At 43.2% G+C, this 17,601-nt stretch overlaps 1 protein-coding gene and 1 long non-coding RNA gene across 5 annotated transcripts in view; one reads left to right on the top strand and one right to left on the bottom strand.

Moving 5' to 3' along the window:
• The window catches only part of LOC143782613 (uncharacterized), a 31,822-nt gene extending 16,496 nt beyond the window's left edge, over positions 1-15,326 (bottom strand). Inside the window, exon 1 of the long non-coding RNA XR_013217005.1 lies at positions 15,140-15,326. This is a non-coding gene — a long non-coding RNA (uncharacterized LOC143782613). The remainder of the gene's footprint in view (positions 1-15,139) is intronic.
• Positions 1-17,601, top strand: part of ARHGAP28 (Rho GTPase activating protein 28) — a 271,890-nt gene that overhangs the window by 166,166 nt on the left and 88,123 nt on the right. The window contains exon 1 of one of the 4 annotated variants that reach the window (XM_077270229.1): positions 60-79. The exons of the other annotated variants lie outside the window; for them this stretch is intronic. The gene's annotated coding sequence lies outside the window, so the exon portion shown is untranslated. Of the gene's footprint in view, positions 1-59; positions 80-17,601 lie in introns of those variants that run through there. 4 annotated transcript variants of the gene reach the window in all.

Raw genomic sequence — 17,601 nt, 5'->3', positions numbered from 1 at the left:
ACTCAACAAATGCACATGGCAACACTCTGGACAGGGTTCTGTCAGTGAGACAAGATAGCGGCCATTTTAATAAATTAAGGTAATTACCTCCCTTGATTTATAATGACATCTTTTCCTTATTTCTTTCCTTCCTACTTTGTTTTTGTTTCCTTTCTTTATTTTTCTTTGTTTCTCCCTTTTTTCCTTTACTTTTTTCTTTCTTTCTTTTTCTTTCTTTCTATTTATTTCTTTCCTTTTTCCTTCTTTCTTTCTCTCTTTTTCCTTCTTTTTTCTTCTTTCTGTCTTTCTTTCTCCCTTTTTTCCTTTTCTCTTTCTTTTTTCCTTCTTTCTTTCTTTGTTTCTTTCTTTTTTCTTCCTTCTTTCTTTCTTTCTTTCTTTCTTTCTTTCTTTCTTTCTTTCTTCCAGTTCTCTCTTCACTTTTGTATTTGCCCTTCTGTATTTTCAGATCACTCTTGATGCCATTGGTGCATAATTATTTAAAACAGTGGAGTGTATCTGTCTAGTTTTTGTAAATCTTCCCTATTGCAAAAATATATATATATGACAACAAATGAAGTTTGCTGTTCATGCAGTTTGTTTTCTGATGTTTCATGTAAAGCACATATTAAGGCCAATGATTAGCAGAATGCTTGTTCCCATTCATTTCCCGTGTAAACATGCCCAATGATCAGATGACAAGCAAAAATTGTCTGGTGGCATCTTTTATGTGGGCATAAAAAAACATTTATTGCTGGTAGCACATCCCCTGATGTAAATGGGATGTGCTTCTGAAAATAGTGCCAAATTTCTAGGATGAGCTATGGTAGCAATACAGTAGATACATATTGCGCAGTGTCATTGATCGCTCAATATAAGTGAATCTAAACAAGCACTAATGGTCTTGTTGTTGTGTCGATTGACATTGCTTTCAGGCAAGAATCGGGTATAGAGCTCATACTTGGAAGAGTTTTGTGCTATGATCCCCACTGCGTAGAGCAGTTATCTGTCTGTGTCTGGGCACTGTGATCATTGGTGATTTTCCTAAGTACATAAAGACTCTTTAGGGTCAAAATGTCTCTGTAAAAACCCCAAAAGTGATTATTTCCTTTAGTCTTGGAAATAAAACAATGTATATTTGTTTATAGTAGGCAGAATACGTCTAGAGATAAGTGTAACTCCTTATTATCTCAGTGACATGCTTATCACGTCCTCAAGTTGCTACGCTTTACAGCATGTGGAGCTGACCTGCCTTCCGTTTTCACAGGATATCTGTAATTCCAGTGAAATCTTTGAGGGACATTCTTACTAAAGCCGAGTTCACATGTCAGCTTTTTTGGTACGTGTGTCATCCGTTATTCTTAAAGGGAACCTATCACCCCGTTTTTTAAAGATTAGATAAAAATAGTGTGAAATAGGGGCAGAGCTGGGCTTTACATTAGTGCCTTTTTGGTGCCTTTACACCCCCGTTAGGCTGCCGAAATACCTTTGTGAAGTGGCCGTTTTGTCCTGTCACTCAAGTTGGTCAGGTCGGATGGGCGTGGTCACAGCGCTGTTTCTCCCCCAGATCAGGCTCATCATTACGTTGGTGGCGTAGTGGTGTGCGCATGTCCAAGGTCCCGAATCCTGCACAGGGGTGTGAAAATAGCAGCGATGTCCGTTATTCCATTGGTGGTCGGTGGGCGCGGCCATCTTGCTTTGGCCGCGCGTGCGCAGAAGCGGCGCTCTGCTGGCCGCGGCTTCAGGAAAATGGCCGCGGGCATCCGCGCGTGCGCAGATGGCTATCGCGGCGGCCATTTTCGTGAAGCAGAGTTCGCATCTCGGCTTCACGAAAATGGCCGCCGCGATAGCCATCTGCGCACGCGCGGATGCCCGCGGCCATTTTCCTGAAGCCGCGGCCAGCAGAGCGCCGCTTCTGCGCACGCGCGGCCAAAGCAAGATGGCCGCGCCCACCGACCACCAATGAAATAACGGACATCGCTGCTATTTTCACACCCCTGTGCAGGATTCGGGACCTTGGACATGCGCACACCACTACGCCACCAACGTATTGATGAGCCTGATCTGGGGGAGAAACAGCGCTGTGACCACGCCCATCCGACCTGACCAACTTGAGTGACAGGACAAAACGGCCACTTCACAAAGGTATTTCGGCAGCCTAACGGGGGTGTAAAGGCACCAAAAAGGCACTAATGTAAAGCCCAGCTCTGCCCCTATTTCACACTATTTTTATCTAATCTTTAAAAAACGGGGTGATAGGTTCCCTTTAAAGATAGCTAACGGAACCATCAATGTGCCTTTTCATTTATCCTTTTTTTTTTTTTTGAGGACTGAAAGTCTACCAAAAAGAGACATTCTCTACCTTGCTGTCTGTATTGTACTGTTTAGTGGGTCAGGGAAGTTAAAAATCTTTTTTTTTTTACATGCAAGAAAATTGTATGCAATAATGATTGTAAACCCTGGCACAAGGACCGAAAAGGGGTCTGGCACACGGAAAAGTACTAAAAAGAACACGGAACATTTTTCACATATTAATAATTTTAGAAAAGACTGGTAATGTACAGTAAAATTACATTTTAAGATCATGGGTTAAGGCGTTATGGTAATATAGTACATGATACTATCCTTTATCCATATTAGTATGAATTAGACAAGTTCATTTCAAAGTATGAGATGCTTCCTAGTTGTTGGCACAGCTATGGAGTGTTTTTTTACAGAACACTTTCCTTTAGGTGGCTGCTGAAATCCCTGGGTTCTCTACAGAGTTTATATTTTGTACTAATTGTGATCTTATATGGAGTTTGAGATAAATGAAAGGTAAATTGAGAAATATTTTTAATTTTGCCATGGAATTCCACCATATATGTTGAGGCGTATGCAACATCTTGGGCTGTCTGTTGAGAGAGCAGCAGAAAAAGTCTGAGAAGCCTTGAATTAAAGTGGTTGTCCACTACTAGGACAACCCCTTCTTGATCAAAATGTTTGGCCCCAATAAAATAATAAAGCTTATACTCATCTCCCATGCCGGCACAGTCCCAGTGGTGTTGGCACTCGATCTCCCCAAGGCTCTCGTGTGGTGATGTTACACGTGACGCTAGTGCCCAGTCAGCGCTAGCATCAGTGTCTACTTCAGACAAATCAAACATGAAGAGGAAGTCCGGGCTACATCTGATCACTGGCTTCCGCATCATGGGAATGCCGCCGGCACGGGAGGTGAGAATGGGCTTTATTATTTTATTGGGGCTAAGCGAGGAGTACGACAAGAAGTTGTCCAAGTAGTGAACAACTTCTATGACCTTTTGAAGATTTTGCCCATTGCAGTGTCGTGTGTTTTGTGTGGATGGTAATAGTAAATTCTCACACGTCACTTTTGGGGGCAAAGTTCTACATGTGAAGATGGAGTTGGTTCTACAGTTTGTGTTTGGAAGATATATGGATCAGTTGCATAAATGTCTGAAATAAATTTGTGTTGTGATAATTATATCTTGACAAGCAAGTAACCGTTCTGGCTATGTAAAGGTTCATATAGAAAACAGACCTCACAAGGATAGCACAAGATCCAAAGTTAGAAAATGTGCACATTTACATAAATTATTTTACACACGAACCCACAGTCTGCGAAAATAAAAATAACAGTATGCACTGGTCTGGTCCATTTTTTTGGAAGAGACAAGCCTACACACTTCAATGAGTGAGCAAAAAAACCCATATGTGATATGAACATCATCTATTTAGCAAACATTTTTGGCTGTTCCAATTAAAACATTTACAGTAGTTTTACTGTAGCTTGCCTTGTACAATTTATGATTATTTTCGTATAAAAATGGATGTCTCACGTTTGTCACACAGATGTCAGAAACAGATGTACATATAGCATACAGACTGAATCCAGGTGACAATACAGATGAAAAGTTGTTCATTTTTTCTGGATGAAAATTGGGCAATTTTTTGTGAACTTAGCTTAAGGCCTCATTCAGGTGTCCATGTTGCACATACGTGTTGTATCCTTTTTTCACGGATATAAGTACCATTATAATTCATGGTGCTGTTCACACATCCAGGCTTTTCACTGGCAGTTTGTCTGAGAAAACACATGAAAACTTGTCTATTTTTTTCCGGCAGCACAGATAAGATAAGTAAGGGCTTATACAAGTTTATAGATTGCTGAAAAAACACGTACGTGTGCATGAGTGCGCTGTCTGTATTTAACATTGCAAAGTTTGCGAGAACCTTTGAAATTCAATTATTTCTTTGTCCATCTGTGAAAAACACTGATGGTAAAAATGGACACGTTGATGACACACTGATGCAAAACACTGATGGTACTGGAAAGTGGACACACAGCATAAAACTTCATCAAATTTGCAATTAAATCTGCATGCATATTTGTCTTGGTGTGTAATTTAGCTGCAGACTTAACCATCCACATATAGTACATTTTAATATGTTTGAGGATTTTCAGTGTAGAAATCAAAGTTCTGCAACAAGTACATAATCAAAGAAATATTGAAAATTCATATAATGTTAGTTCTTTCTAGAGACATGTCTGTACCCATCTCCCCATTAATGATTATTTATATGTACAGTATATGCGATGGATTAAATCATATATCACCTACATATTGATACAAGGTATCTATGAACCACTCACAGAAAAGTATAATATCAATAAAGTTTTATTTAACATTTTTTTCTAAACATATCATATAGAAAGATGACATATATGTGAAGTTTTTAGCACAGAGTATACTTCAAGTACAAAAAATGGTGGCGAGTCAAATGTAATTTGAGGCATAAGTGCCACATCAGATCAAAATGATCATAGAGAATGGATGCCAAATGGACATTAAGTGAGTATATCTATAATGGATTTCTGCATAGTCCAACTTGGTTATATAGATGAAACTATTGTCAAGCTAATGCTTATGTAAGGTTCTAGCCGGAACGCGGGATGCAGTGACCGGCAGGAGGCAGAGCAAGGGTTAACAAGTATAACAGCTTTTAATGTAACAGGGGAATACTCCACGCAGGGAGGCAATGGGTTAAACAGGGAATGGAAACAGTATAAAAGGTAAAGGATATGGAGAGTGGAAGGACAACGGTTCAGACAACGGGAGTTCTGAAGAAAGTCAGTGGTTCCTAAGTCCATGAAATTGATAGCAGCAACAAGATCCTTCTCGGTATCTTTTCCAGGAAGGTCCTGTGGGCATCAATGCCCCATCTTCTGGTGGTAGCGGTCTGTCTCCGATACCTTCCTCTGAGCCCTAGTCCACATACTGATGTGGCTGGGGAAGCATGGGCCACGACACTTTTTGAGCCCCACGTAGCACCTGCACGACTCTCATCACAGTCACTGTCAGCGGTGGCAGAGTTTGGGCGCGGGTCTATGCTGCATGGATGCTCTGGGAACTAAGCGCTCACTGGTCCCTTCACTGGTCCCTGCTGTAGCATCTGACTAGGGTATGGGCCACAGTCCTGTACTAGCCCAATGTGGCTTGGAAAATCTATAATGGCACAGTCAGGGTGCAAGGGTCTGTCCTGTCCCAGGTCACCCTTATGGGGCATGTGTGTTGAACTCACAGACACGGTGCATTTGGCACCTTGCTCTCTGGTAGTCACCGGTACACTGCTCCTCTCTTCGTAGTCATCAGGCACACACTGCACATCACTCTCCCTTTCTAATCCCTGCTGCTGGCAGCAGGAGATGGCGGACACTGGCCTGCACGATGCTGGTGCTCCCCGAACTGAGCACTTCTCTCTCTGGCTGCTGCTAGATACGCAGCTCCCCTCAGCGCAGAAGTCCCTGTCCTTCTGGTCTGCTCGGTGTGCATAGCTCTGCTGTATGTGCACGGCTCTGCTCTGTGTGCAGGCCTCTGCACGGCTTTGCTCTGCACAGCTTTGCACTACACAGCTCTGCTCTGCATGGCTCTGCTCTGCAGCGGTCCCTCTCTCCTGCTTGCTGCTGGGCACAAAACGTCCCTCAACACAGCAGACCCCATCCTTCAGGTCTGCAGCATGGCCTGTCGCAGCCCTGGCACTTTCTGTTAGGGGAAGCAGAGTGCGCTGCTCACTGCTCTGCACTGGCGCCACACTCACCTGCTTCTCGCGCTTTTTCCTTTTATCTCTCTGCTGCTGCGTGCCCTTTCTGGCTCTACCCGCCCCCCCCCCCCTTGGTCAAGTGGAAGCTGCGACTCACTCAAGCTCAAACAGTGGATGCAGCTTCTCAAGTTCCGGACCTGGTACGCAAGTACCCGCTGTCTCTTCGCCCCCCTTACCCATGATCTGATTATCAAGTCCTAGACATCACCGCAGCCACCCCGATGTGCGTTTCAAACAGTTGCTTTCTCTCCCCTTGAGACTTAATGTCCATTGGGCAATCATTCTCTATAATCATCTTAATCTGATGTGGCACTTATGCCTCAAATTACATTTGACTCACCACCATTTTTTTGCTTGAAGTATACTCCTTGCTAAAAACCTCACACATATGCCCTCTTTCTGTATGAAATATGTTTTTAAAAAATGTTTAATAAAACTTTATTGCTTTTATACTTTTGTGTGAGTAGTTCATGGATATCTTGTATCCATATGTAGGTGAAACAAGTACCAAATGTCTGACTACATCCTCAGAATGACTGCTGAATTGCATTAAAGGGATTTACCTATGAACAAAGTTCAGTTTAATCAATAGATCTTGGACTGAAAATAAGTTCCACAATTGAATGTGATTAAAAAATGTTCTTGTGCTAAGATAATGTTATAAATGTACCCCTGCTTTGTACTTTGTGCTTTGTGGCTTTGTCTTGCCATATAGGAACATGGTCACATCATACCACAGCTCCTGGGTTGGGGAGGATGCAGCAGAGTATACAGATAGGACAGCATGGGATCATGTGATGCTAGTCACTGTTCACGGACAAGCGCCGTGACGCTGGATAGTCTAGAGGTCCAAAGTGAAAAACCAGGAGGGTACGTAATAGACAGAGGGGCAGGGCCGGACTGGGACTAAAATTCAGCCCTGGCATTTGAAGTCACACAGGCCCACTTGTCACATGGTGACTGTATAATATCTTTGTACACTTGTAGGCTACAAGAAGTGAGGGGAGTGTAACACGACTATATAACATATAATTACAGCTGTATCCAGCATTACAGCTCAGTCCCCATAGAATGTAATACAGCACAGCCCCCATAGAATGTAATGCAGCCAGCCCCATAGAATGTAATACAGAACAGCCCCATAGAATTTAATGCAGCACAGTCCCCATAGAATGTAATGCAGCACAGCCCCCATAGAATGTAATGCAGCCAGCCCCATAGAATGTAATGCAGCCAGCCCCATAGAATGTAATACAGAACAGCCCCATAGAATTTAATGCAGCACAGTCCCCATAGAATGTAATGCAGCACAGCCCCCATAGAATGTAATGCAGCCAGCCCCATAGAATGTAATGCAGCACAGCCCCCATAGAATGTAATACAGCACAGCCCCACATAATGTAATGCAGCCAGCCCCATAGAATATAATGCAGCACAGGCCCATAGAATATAATGCAGCACAGGCCCATGGAATGGAATGCAGCCAGCCCCCATAGAATGTAATGCAGGCAGCCACCATACAATATAATGCAGCACAGCCCCCATAGAATGTAATGCAGGCAGCCCCCATAGAATGTAATGCAGGCAGCCCCCATAGAATGTAATGCAGCACAGCCCCATAGAATGTAATGCAGCACAGCCCTATAGAATGTAATGCAGCACAGCCCCATAGAATGTAATGCAGCACAGGCCCATAGAATGTAATGCAGCACAGCCCCATAGAATGTAATGCAGCACAGGCCCATGGAATGGAATGCAGCCAGCCCCATAGAATATAATGCAGCACAGGCCCATGGAATGGAATGCAGCCAGCCCCATAGAATATAATGCAGCACAGGCCCATGTAATGGAATGCAGCCAGCCCCATAGAATATAATTGCAGCACAGGCCCATGGAATGGAATGCAGCCAGCCCCCATAGAATGTAATGCAGGCAGACACCATACAATATAATGCAGCACAGCCCCCATAGAATGTAATGCAGGCAGGCAGACCCCCATAGAATGCAATGCAGGCAGGCAGCCCCCATAGAATGTAATGCAGGCAGGCAGCCCCCATAGAATGTAATGCAGGCAGGCAGCCCCCATAGAAAGTAATGCAGGCAGGCAGACCCCATAGAAAGTAATGCAGGCAGGCAGCCCCCATAGAAAGTAATGCAGGCAGGCAGCCCCCATAGAATGTAATGCAGGCAGGCAGCCCCCATAGAATGTAATGCAGGCAGGCAGCCCCCCATAGAATGTAATGCAGGCAGGCAGACCCCCATAGAATGTAATGCAGGCAGGCAGCCCCCATAGAATGTAATGCAGGCAGGCAGCCCCCATAGAATGTAATGCAGGCAGCCCCCATAGAATGTAATGCAGCACAGCCCCATAGAATGTAATGCAGCACAGCCCTATAGAATGTAATGCAGCACAGCCCCATAGAATGTAATGCAGCACAGGCCCATAGAATGTAATGCAGCACAGCCCCATAGAATGTAATGCAGCACAGGCCCATGGAATGGAATGCAGCCAGCCCCATAGAATATAATGCAGCACAGGCCCATGGAATGGAATGCAGCCAGCCCCATAGAATATAATGCAGCACAGGCCCATGTAATGGAATGCAGCCAGCCCCATAGAATATAATTGCAGCACAGGCCCATGGAATGGAATGCAGCCAGCCCCCATAGAATGTAATGCAGGCAGACACCATACAATATAATGCAGCACAGCCCCCATAGAATGTAATGCAGGCAGGCAGACCCCCATAGAATGCAATGCAGGCAGGCAGCCCCCATAGAATGTAATGCAGGCAGGCAGCCCCCATAGAATGTAATGCAGGCAGGCAGCCCCCATAGAAAGTAATGCAGGCAGGCAGACCCCATAGAAAGTAATGCAGGCAGGCAGCCCCCATAGAAAGTAATGCAGGCAGGCAGCCCCCATAGAATGTAATGCAGGCAGGCAGCCCCCATAGAATGTAATGCAGGCAGGCAGCCCCCCATAGAATGTAATGCAGGCAGGCAGACCCCCATAGAATGTAATGCAGGCAGGCAGCCCCCATAGAATGTAATGCAGGCAGGCAGCCCCCATAGAATGTAATGCAGGCAGGCAGCCCCCATAGAATGTAATGCAGGCAGGCAGTCCCCCATAGAAAGTAATGCAGGCAGGCAGCCCCCATAGAAAGTAATCCAGTCATCACTCATTGATAAAAAACAAACAAACACACTACTCACCTCTCTCCTCGTGTCCCGCGCTGCTCCTGGCTCTGGCCTCAGCAGTCGCAGTCTGCCCGCCCGGTCACACAGCAGGTGCGCGATGATATGACATCATCGCGCACCCGCAGTGTCAGCGGCAGGCAGAGCGGGGAATGATGGGAGACGAAGCGTCAGCAGACGCACTCTCCTCCATCATTGCATTCAACTGTACCGGCGTCTATGACGCCGGTATAGTTGAATGCGGGGCCGGGAGTGTGCCGCGACAGCGTGGGGAGTGTGCTGACAGCGGCACATTCGAGCGGCCCACTACTGCCATCGGCCCTTCTGGCATTTGCCAGAACTGCCCTATGGCCAGTCCGGCCCTGCAGAGGGGTGAGACAAAGGCATAGTCAGGTCTCAGTCTGGGGTTAAAATTCCAAGAAGGTAGCAGATCATGACAAAAAGACTAGGAAAACGGATGGTCAAAGGCAAATTCAAGGTCAAACAACAGAATACAAGGCTAGAGGCACAGAGCAAACACAAGCCGCTTTAGCAAGGTTACACTTGGCAGAAATCTAAGGCAGAAAGCCAGCTAAATAGCCAGATAATAACTTCAAACAGGCGACACATTGGCACGACTTGACGCTAATTGGACAGCTAAACTGTCACTCAAGACACTGACAGCTCAGCACAACTCAGCTCCAGTTTGGATAGCTGAGCTGTCCATCTCGTTACTGACAACTCAGCATGCCCCTTCCCTAGATTAGACTTCAGAACAGTCATTCACTGCGACCAGACACACTATTAGGTGGAATCGAGACAGATCACAGATGATTATTTTTTAAGGTAAAGCATTTCACTGTTTTTGTTAAATGTTTTATCTCAAAGAAAGAATAATTTCCCATCCCATGCTGTAATGTCTGTCTACTCTCTTGCTGCCTCCCCTGCCCAGGAGGTGTGGTATCATCAGTCCATATTCCTGCATGGTGAGACACAGCCATTACATAGTATATAGCAGGGGCACATTCATAAGATTATCTCAGCACAGGAACATTTTTTTTTAATCACATCCAGTTGTGAACTTAATATTATTTCAAGATCTATTGATTAAAATTAACTTTGCACTTGGTAAAACCCCTTTAACAGTTAGGATATATTCAAATTTTTTACTTGTTTATTACAAATCCATTACTTAAAGGAAACCTTTGATGAGAAAAAATGCTATTAACCTGCAGGTTAATTGTGTTAGTAATCTGCCTGGCGACTTCACTTAGTCCAGTGTTCCCCAACTCCGGTACCCAAGAGCCACCAACAGGTCATGTTTTCAGGATTTCCTTAGTGCACAGGTGATGGAATTCTTGCCTGTCCAGGTGATGCAGTTATCACCTGTGCAATACTAAGGAAATCCTGAAAACATGACCTGTTGGTGGCTCTTGAGGACCAGAGTTGGGGAACACTGACTTAGTCAAACGTTTTGAGGAGAAAATGAATCTTATTCTCCATGGCAGTATTCTGTTTCAGTCTCGGGGGCTGCGCTCTGAGTATAAAGTCACCGCTCTGAGTACAAAGAGCTGCAGATGGAAAAACACCTCTGGCCCTGACTGACATTGACAGACTATCCCAATACAGAGCCAGTCAGGGCCAGGGGTGTGGCTACAGCCGCCGCTCTGTATTCTCAGAGCAGTGATTGAATCAATGCTGGTGCCGCCCCTGCACCTGAACCTGCCGAGGAATAAAGTAAATTTTTGCCCCACAGTATTCGGCTATGTGTAGACTCCGAGCAGGCTTTGGGCAGGTTAATAACACTATTAACCTGCATATTAAACCTATCGTATATACTTGAGTATAAGCTGACCCAAGTATAAGTCGAGGCCCCTAATTTTACGCCAAAAAACTGGGAAAACATATTGACTGGAGTATAAGACTGGTATGCATTGTCTCCTCATCCCTATCCTGGTTTGCATGGCTCCTCATCCCTATCCTGGTAAGCATGGCCTCATCCCCATCCTTGTATACATGGCCCTCTCATCCCTATCCTGATATGCATGGCTCCTCATCCCTATCCTGGTATGCACAGCCTCCTCATCCCTGTGCTGGTAAACATGGCATCCTCATCCCCATCCTTGTATACATGGCCCTCTCATCGCTATGCTGGTATGCATGGCTCCTCATCCCTAGCCTGGTATGCATAACTCACATCAGTAAAGTGATAAAAAAAGCTAAACCATCCTACTTACCATCCCTGCGCTCCCTCGCAGCATCTTGTTCCGGTGCCAGCAGCTGCAGAGGTGGGGCAATCACATGTGGCCGCTACTTAATTGAATGAATATTCACTGCCCTCCATGCCTTTTTCAGTACAAATAAAATGGTGAAAAACTCGACTTATACTCAAGTGTATACGTTATATCTGCAGACTAATTGTTTTTTTCTGGTGATAGGTTCCCTTTGAAGAGAATCTGTCACTAAATTTGTAATTTTAATAAATGGGTAAACGCTGCTGTACGTCTTATTTAAGCATCACTTTATTTTTTTCTGTGCTTTTCTGTTCTTGAGATAAGGCCCATCTTCCTTGCATATACAGTAAATCTAGTCATTATAGCTAACCGAGCAAGGTCCTAACTCTTCTCTGTGCGAGAGGGGTCTATATCTCAGGAACAGAGAGGCTCATGAACAAAAAATAAACACTGCCAGATTCAGGAGAACAGCAGCATTTAGACCAAGTGATACATTTTTTATTTATGGCAATTGAGAGATACATTTTAATTACTACATAATCTGTGGCAGAAATCTTTGACAAGTCAATTTCTGCTGCTGTTGTACAATCAGATCTGTGTGCAAGAGAAATCCTATTTAATAGGGCTAATATGTCTGTGGCTAATCCGCCAGCTTTTCTGTTGTGAGTTTATTTTATCACGGCAGAAACAAAGTATGTGATTGGAATTAGGAAAACCCCAGACCTAAGTCAAATTGACTATTAGGACATTCGAATATTTTGCTGAAATGGAAATAGGAAAAATGTTCCCATCATTCCACGATTTATCCCCGTGAGTCCTGTAGGTTTTCTGTTAGATCAGTATCTACACAAAATGACTGCAGTCATAAAAGTAGCACAATTGGAAACATTTTTATTCAGGTGAGATAATAATCAGTTTGATGGAATCTTTATTTCCCTTTCAAACAAAATGGAATTATATATGGTAATCTGGCATTAACAGGAGGAAATTGTGCAAGATAGGTGCCCTTATATTGTGGAACATACTGTATATGCACCCTTTTGGTTGAGGTCACCTTGGGTCATGAGCAGGGTCTAGATTGAGATGGTCAAAACAATCCTGAATATATGATAAATTTTTCATTTTTCAACTGTTTTACTGGAAATATAAATCCAGAGCACCAGATTTTGTATGCACAATAAAAAAGCTAAAGATGAGAGTTTTTAAAGAGCACCTTTTAGACATGAGCCAATCGATTTGATGCAAATCAAATTTTTGTCATTTTAGCAAATTTGCAGGTCCTTGCGAGTTCAAGCAGCAAAAAAATGTCCACCAACATTGCGCACATTGTAGAAGATTGCATTAGTCCCAGAAGGATCACACTGCCTCAGGTGCAGACATGCAGGCTACCCCATAATGACTTGCAGCTATCGCTTCACATTTTAGGATGATTCAACATAACGAGGACACCAGAACTCACAGCTTGGCAAAAGTGGTAGAAAAAGAAAGCCCTAAATACTGGACAAATACCCCAGACAATAACGTGTTGTACAGCTGCAGCATTAACCCCTTAATGACCGCCAATACGTCTTTTACCTGACCTGAGATATAAGAGAATAGCCTCCCCATACAGGTGACAATCCAGCATCTGTCAGCTGTACACTATAGCTGACAACGTGCTGCATCAGCCACGATCAGTGCTTGCACCATCCAAATCTGTTTAACCCCTTAGATGCTGCTGTCAATACTGACTGCATCATTATAAATGGTTAACAGAGTGTGGGGGCTTCCTATTTATCCCAATTGGTGCCCTCAGATCATGATTGTGTGGTCCTGATGCTTGCCATGGCAGTTCATGACCAAATAGGGGCCTTAAAGTCTGAAGGCTGTTTTAACCTGCTCAGAAGTTAGCGGCATTTAGGTGGTAAAAATACACATTTTCATTTCTGTCATGCCACTTTGCGTTAATAAGCTACCTGACTGCGGTTTTCAATATATCAGGGGGTGCTGTTTTTAAAATGGTATAACTTTTGGGGGTTTCCCAATATATGGGACCCCTAAAGGCACTTCAAACACGGATGGGTCCCTAAAAAATAAATTTTGTAAATTTCCTTTAAAAAAATTAAAATTACTGCTACATTTTTAAGCCTCCTAAAATGCTAACAAAATAAAATAACATTTCACAAATGGTGCTGATGTAAAGCAGACATGTGGGAAATATTATTTGTTAATGTTTTGCTGTGGTATGACTATCTGGATTAAAGGGATAATCATTAAAAATTTGAAAATTGCAAATTTTTTAACATTTTTCTCAAGTTTCTGATGTTTTTTATAAATAAACGCAAGACATATTGACCTAAATTTACCATTATATAAAGTGTAATGTGTCTCGAAAAAAAAGTCTCAAAATCACTGGGATTTGTTGAAGGGTTCCAGAGTTATTACCACATAAAGTGACACTGGTCAGGTTTCAAAAATTTGGCTCCGTCACTAAGGGGTTAAATAAGATGAGTGTTGTAGTCTGTGAATAATAGAGAGATTCAATTAATAGTGGGAATGACAGATAGGAGAGGATCAAGCAGCAGCAGTGCCAGACTTAGGGTACTGTCACACAGTGGCACTTTTGTCGCTACGACGGTACGATCCGTGACGTTGCAGCGATATCCATACGATATCGCTGTGTCTGACACGCAGCAGCGATCAGGGATCCTGCTGAGAATCGTACGTCGTAGCAGATCGTTTGGAACTTTATTTCGTCGCTGGATCTCCCGCTGTCATCGCTGGATCGTTGTGTGTGACAGCGATCCAGCGATGCGTTCGCTGGTAACCAGGGTAAACATCGGGTTACTAAGCGCAGGGCCGCGCTTAGTAACCCGATGTTTACCGTGGTTACCAGCGTAAAAGTAAAAAAAAACAAACAGTACATACTCACATTCCGGTGTCTGTCCCCCGGCGTTCTGCTTCTCTGCACTGTGAGCGCCGGCCGGAAAGCGAGCACAGCGGTGACGTCTGACGTCACCGCTGTGCTTTCCGGCTGGCGCAGACACAGTGGAGAGAAGCAGAACGCCGGGGGACAGACACCGGAATGTGAGTATGTAGTGTTTGTTTTTTTTTACTTTTACGCTGGTAACCACGGTAAACATCGGGTTACTAAGCGCGGCCCTGCGCTTAGTAACCCGATGTTTACCCTGGTTACCCGGGGCCTTCGGCATCGTTGGTCGCTGGAGAGCTGACTGTGTGACAGCTCCCCAGCGACCACACAACGACTTACCAACGATCACGGCCAGGTCGTATCGCTGGTCGTGATCTTTGGTAAATCGTATAGTGTGACAGTACCCTTAGTGTATTATGGTGTACTTGGCATTTGTCCTACTGTGTTTGACTTAAGCTTTTTGTTCTGAATTTTAAAGCACTAGAAAGCTGCAGCATGCCGCACAATATTATTTACAAAAACAAAATCTGAAATCTGTTTTAGTAAGAGAAGATGTGCTTGCTAGTCACAAGTGACAGAAAATGAGTTTTTAAATTTCTTTTGCAATACTTTTAGTTAAAGCGAACCTGTCTCTGATTTGACTGTTAGAAAATATGACCACCACCTTTCACGGCTGACTCTGTAATTCTGTATATAAGCCCCAACCTGACCTTAAAGACAAGAAAAACAGCTTTTTTATACTCACTTGGGGATGGTCTTGGTTTTCCTTTCTTTCGTTGCCGTCCTCCTTCTTGATTCGTGTGGATGAAGCGTCCCCACGTCATCCGCATAGTGTTCCCAGGCATTGTGCTTCTGTGCAAGTGTCCATCTCTTTCCTGACTAGGGCAGAGTAAAGTGCTGCATTGTGCATGCACCAGGGCTTCTTTGACCTTTCCCGGCACCTGCACATTGCCGTACAGCTAAACCATGCTTTTGTCCACGTCCATAAAACTCATTCAAATTGTATAGGGACGCAAATTGCATAACTGAATACAGAAAATAAAGACAATGCTGCAAAGTTATTAATTTTGTGAGATTTTCCACCTTTTTGACTTATGTTTCAATTTGCTAAAAATACCCAACAAACCTGTTGTCTGACATGTCTATTCTCAGCACATAAGATTAGTTTTACCTTTATGTTTACATTCTTTATCTCTTGATTCTTGATTGTCTGCATTTTTCAGCACTAATTCATCAACTCTGACAACATGTTTGGCACACTTGTATTTCCATACAGTGTAGAATGTCGGGAGTCTTATATATACATATTTATATTTTTTGCTTAAGTTGCTTATATTGGTAGATGTATGAGTATAATAGAAATGTGCAACTATACTGCAATACAAGAAAGCTTATTTTTACACTTGTAGCTTTCACAAATAAAGTCTGAGTTATGACATTAAAAAGAAACCTGCAGAATCCAAATAGAATTTTTTTTCTCAAAGTGGATACCTGGCGAATGGTGGAAATGCCACCTAACTCTTTTAGGAGCATCTTTATGAAATTTTACAAAAAAGCTTAACTTTGCAAAAAAAATCTATGCACAATTGTGCATAAAATAAACGCTCAAGATGTGTAGTAAGGAGAATTGCAACTGCCTATCGTCTTACCTTCGTATTTGTAAAAAATCAAGGTTTTTATTTGACATAAACCATATTTTTCAGAACATAAGATGCACTTTTTTTCCTCCAAATTTTTGGGGAAAATGGGAATGTGTCTTATAATTCGAATATATTTTACCGACTGTGGTTCAACGGGGTCCCAGGGTTGCTACTGATGGCAGGAGTGGGGCCTCAGGCTGGGAGGAGGGGGTAATTGGAGGTGCATGGCTGCAGTTGATGGGTGGCACAGGGGCTCCACGGACATTTTGTTAAAGCCCGGCATGCCTGCACTTCCATGGTTTACATTGCAGTGGACTCTGGGAAAATGGTTGCCAGGGACAGCTCATGCGCACATGGAGATCTTGGCGCTGAGATTTCGGGAGACTTAATCTCAGCACCGAGATCTCCATCTGTGCATGCGCCACCTCCGGCGTCCATTTTGCCGGAGTCCATCGCAATGGAAACCTTGGAAGTGTGGTGGCTCCAAGCTTTAACAAAATGTTGGTGGAGCTCCAGCACCAATGAAAACCCACAGCATCGCACCTCCGAATACTCCTTCCTCACAGTCTGGGGTCCCCTGCATCATCCCACTCCTGCCTCCTGGGACCCTGCTTCACTGCAGCCACCACCAACGGTAAGCAATGAGATGCATGGATTATAAGAAGCACAACCATTTTATTAAAAAAGTGTTTTCCTACTTTTCTCTCCAAAATTTGGAATGTGTCTTATAATCCAGTGCGTCTTATAATCCGCAAAATGAGGTACTTATAATACTTGTAATAATTACAGTTAATGCCTTTCAGTAGAGCCATTCCTAGTAGTTAGTCAAGAAATTATCCTCTTAAGTCAACAAGTTCTCCTTATTTTTCTGTTTATTACATATTTCTAAAATAATCCTAAATGATCTTAAAGGATTATTTCGAATTTTTAAAAAAGGTTCAGTTTTTTCCAAAAACTATGCCACTCTTGTACAATTGTTGTGTCAGGTATTAAAATGAATGTGACTGAGCTGCATTACGTAAATTTTCTCTTCAGAGAGGAAGAAGACTAGAACTCTAGTAGCAATCCTAAAAAACAATATAGACTCTCCAACGGGCCTTGTCACATGACTTAGGATAAAAGCCAAAACCAAAATCTCAATTTGCAGACACTGTATTTGTTTACCTCACATAGCCCAAAAACAGGAGTGGCACTGGTATTGGAAAAATAACCTGGTAGAACATTTTACTAACCTTAAATGAATTGGGTCCTTATAAAGATGACCTTAGTGCATGTGAAGGAGTCTGGATAAGACTGTAGCAAATGAATGTCCCAGTAGATATAGGGAAAACATGAGTGAATATATATATATATATATATATATATATATATATATATATAGTTGATTTCCCTGCATATACAGTGTCGGTTTATGTGTGCGTCTGTGTCGTGTGTTCAGGAGCAGAACAGGCTTTGTTTTATAGTATTATGTTGTTGTTTGGAAGAGGAGTGTTTAGCTCTTCATTTAAAGGTTATCTAGTTGTAATCTTGGAAAAGTTTCCTTACCCTCCAGTGACATTTGAAAAAC

This window comes from Ranitomeya variabilis, chromosome 6 (assembly GCF_051348905.1).
Source record: "Ranitomeya variabilis isolate aRanVar5 chromosome 6, aRanVar5.hap1, whole genome shotgun sequence".
NCBI classification, from domain to species: Eukaryota; Metazoa; Chordata; class Amphibia; order Anura; family Dendrobatidae; genus Ranitomeya; species Ranitomeya variabilis.
Note: the sequence above shows the minus strand (reverse complement) of the source record. Positions and strands in the feature narration are given on the sequence as shown.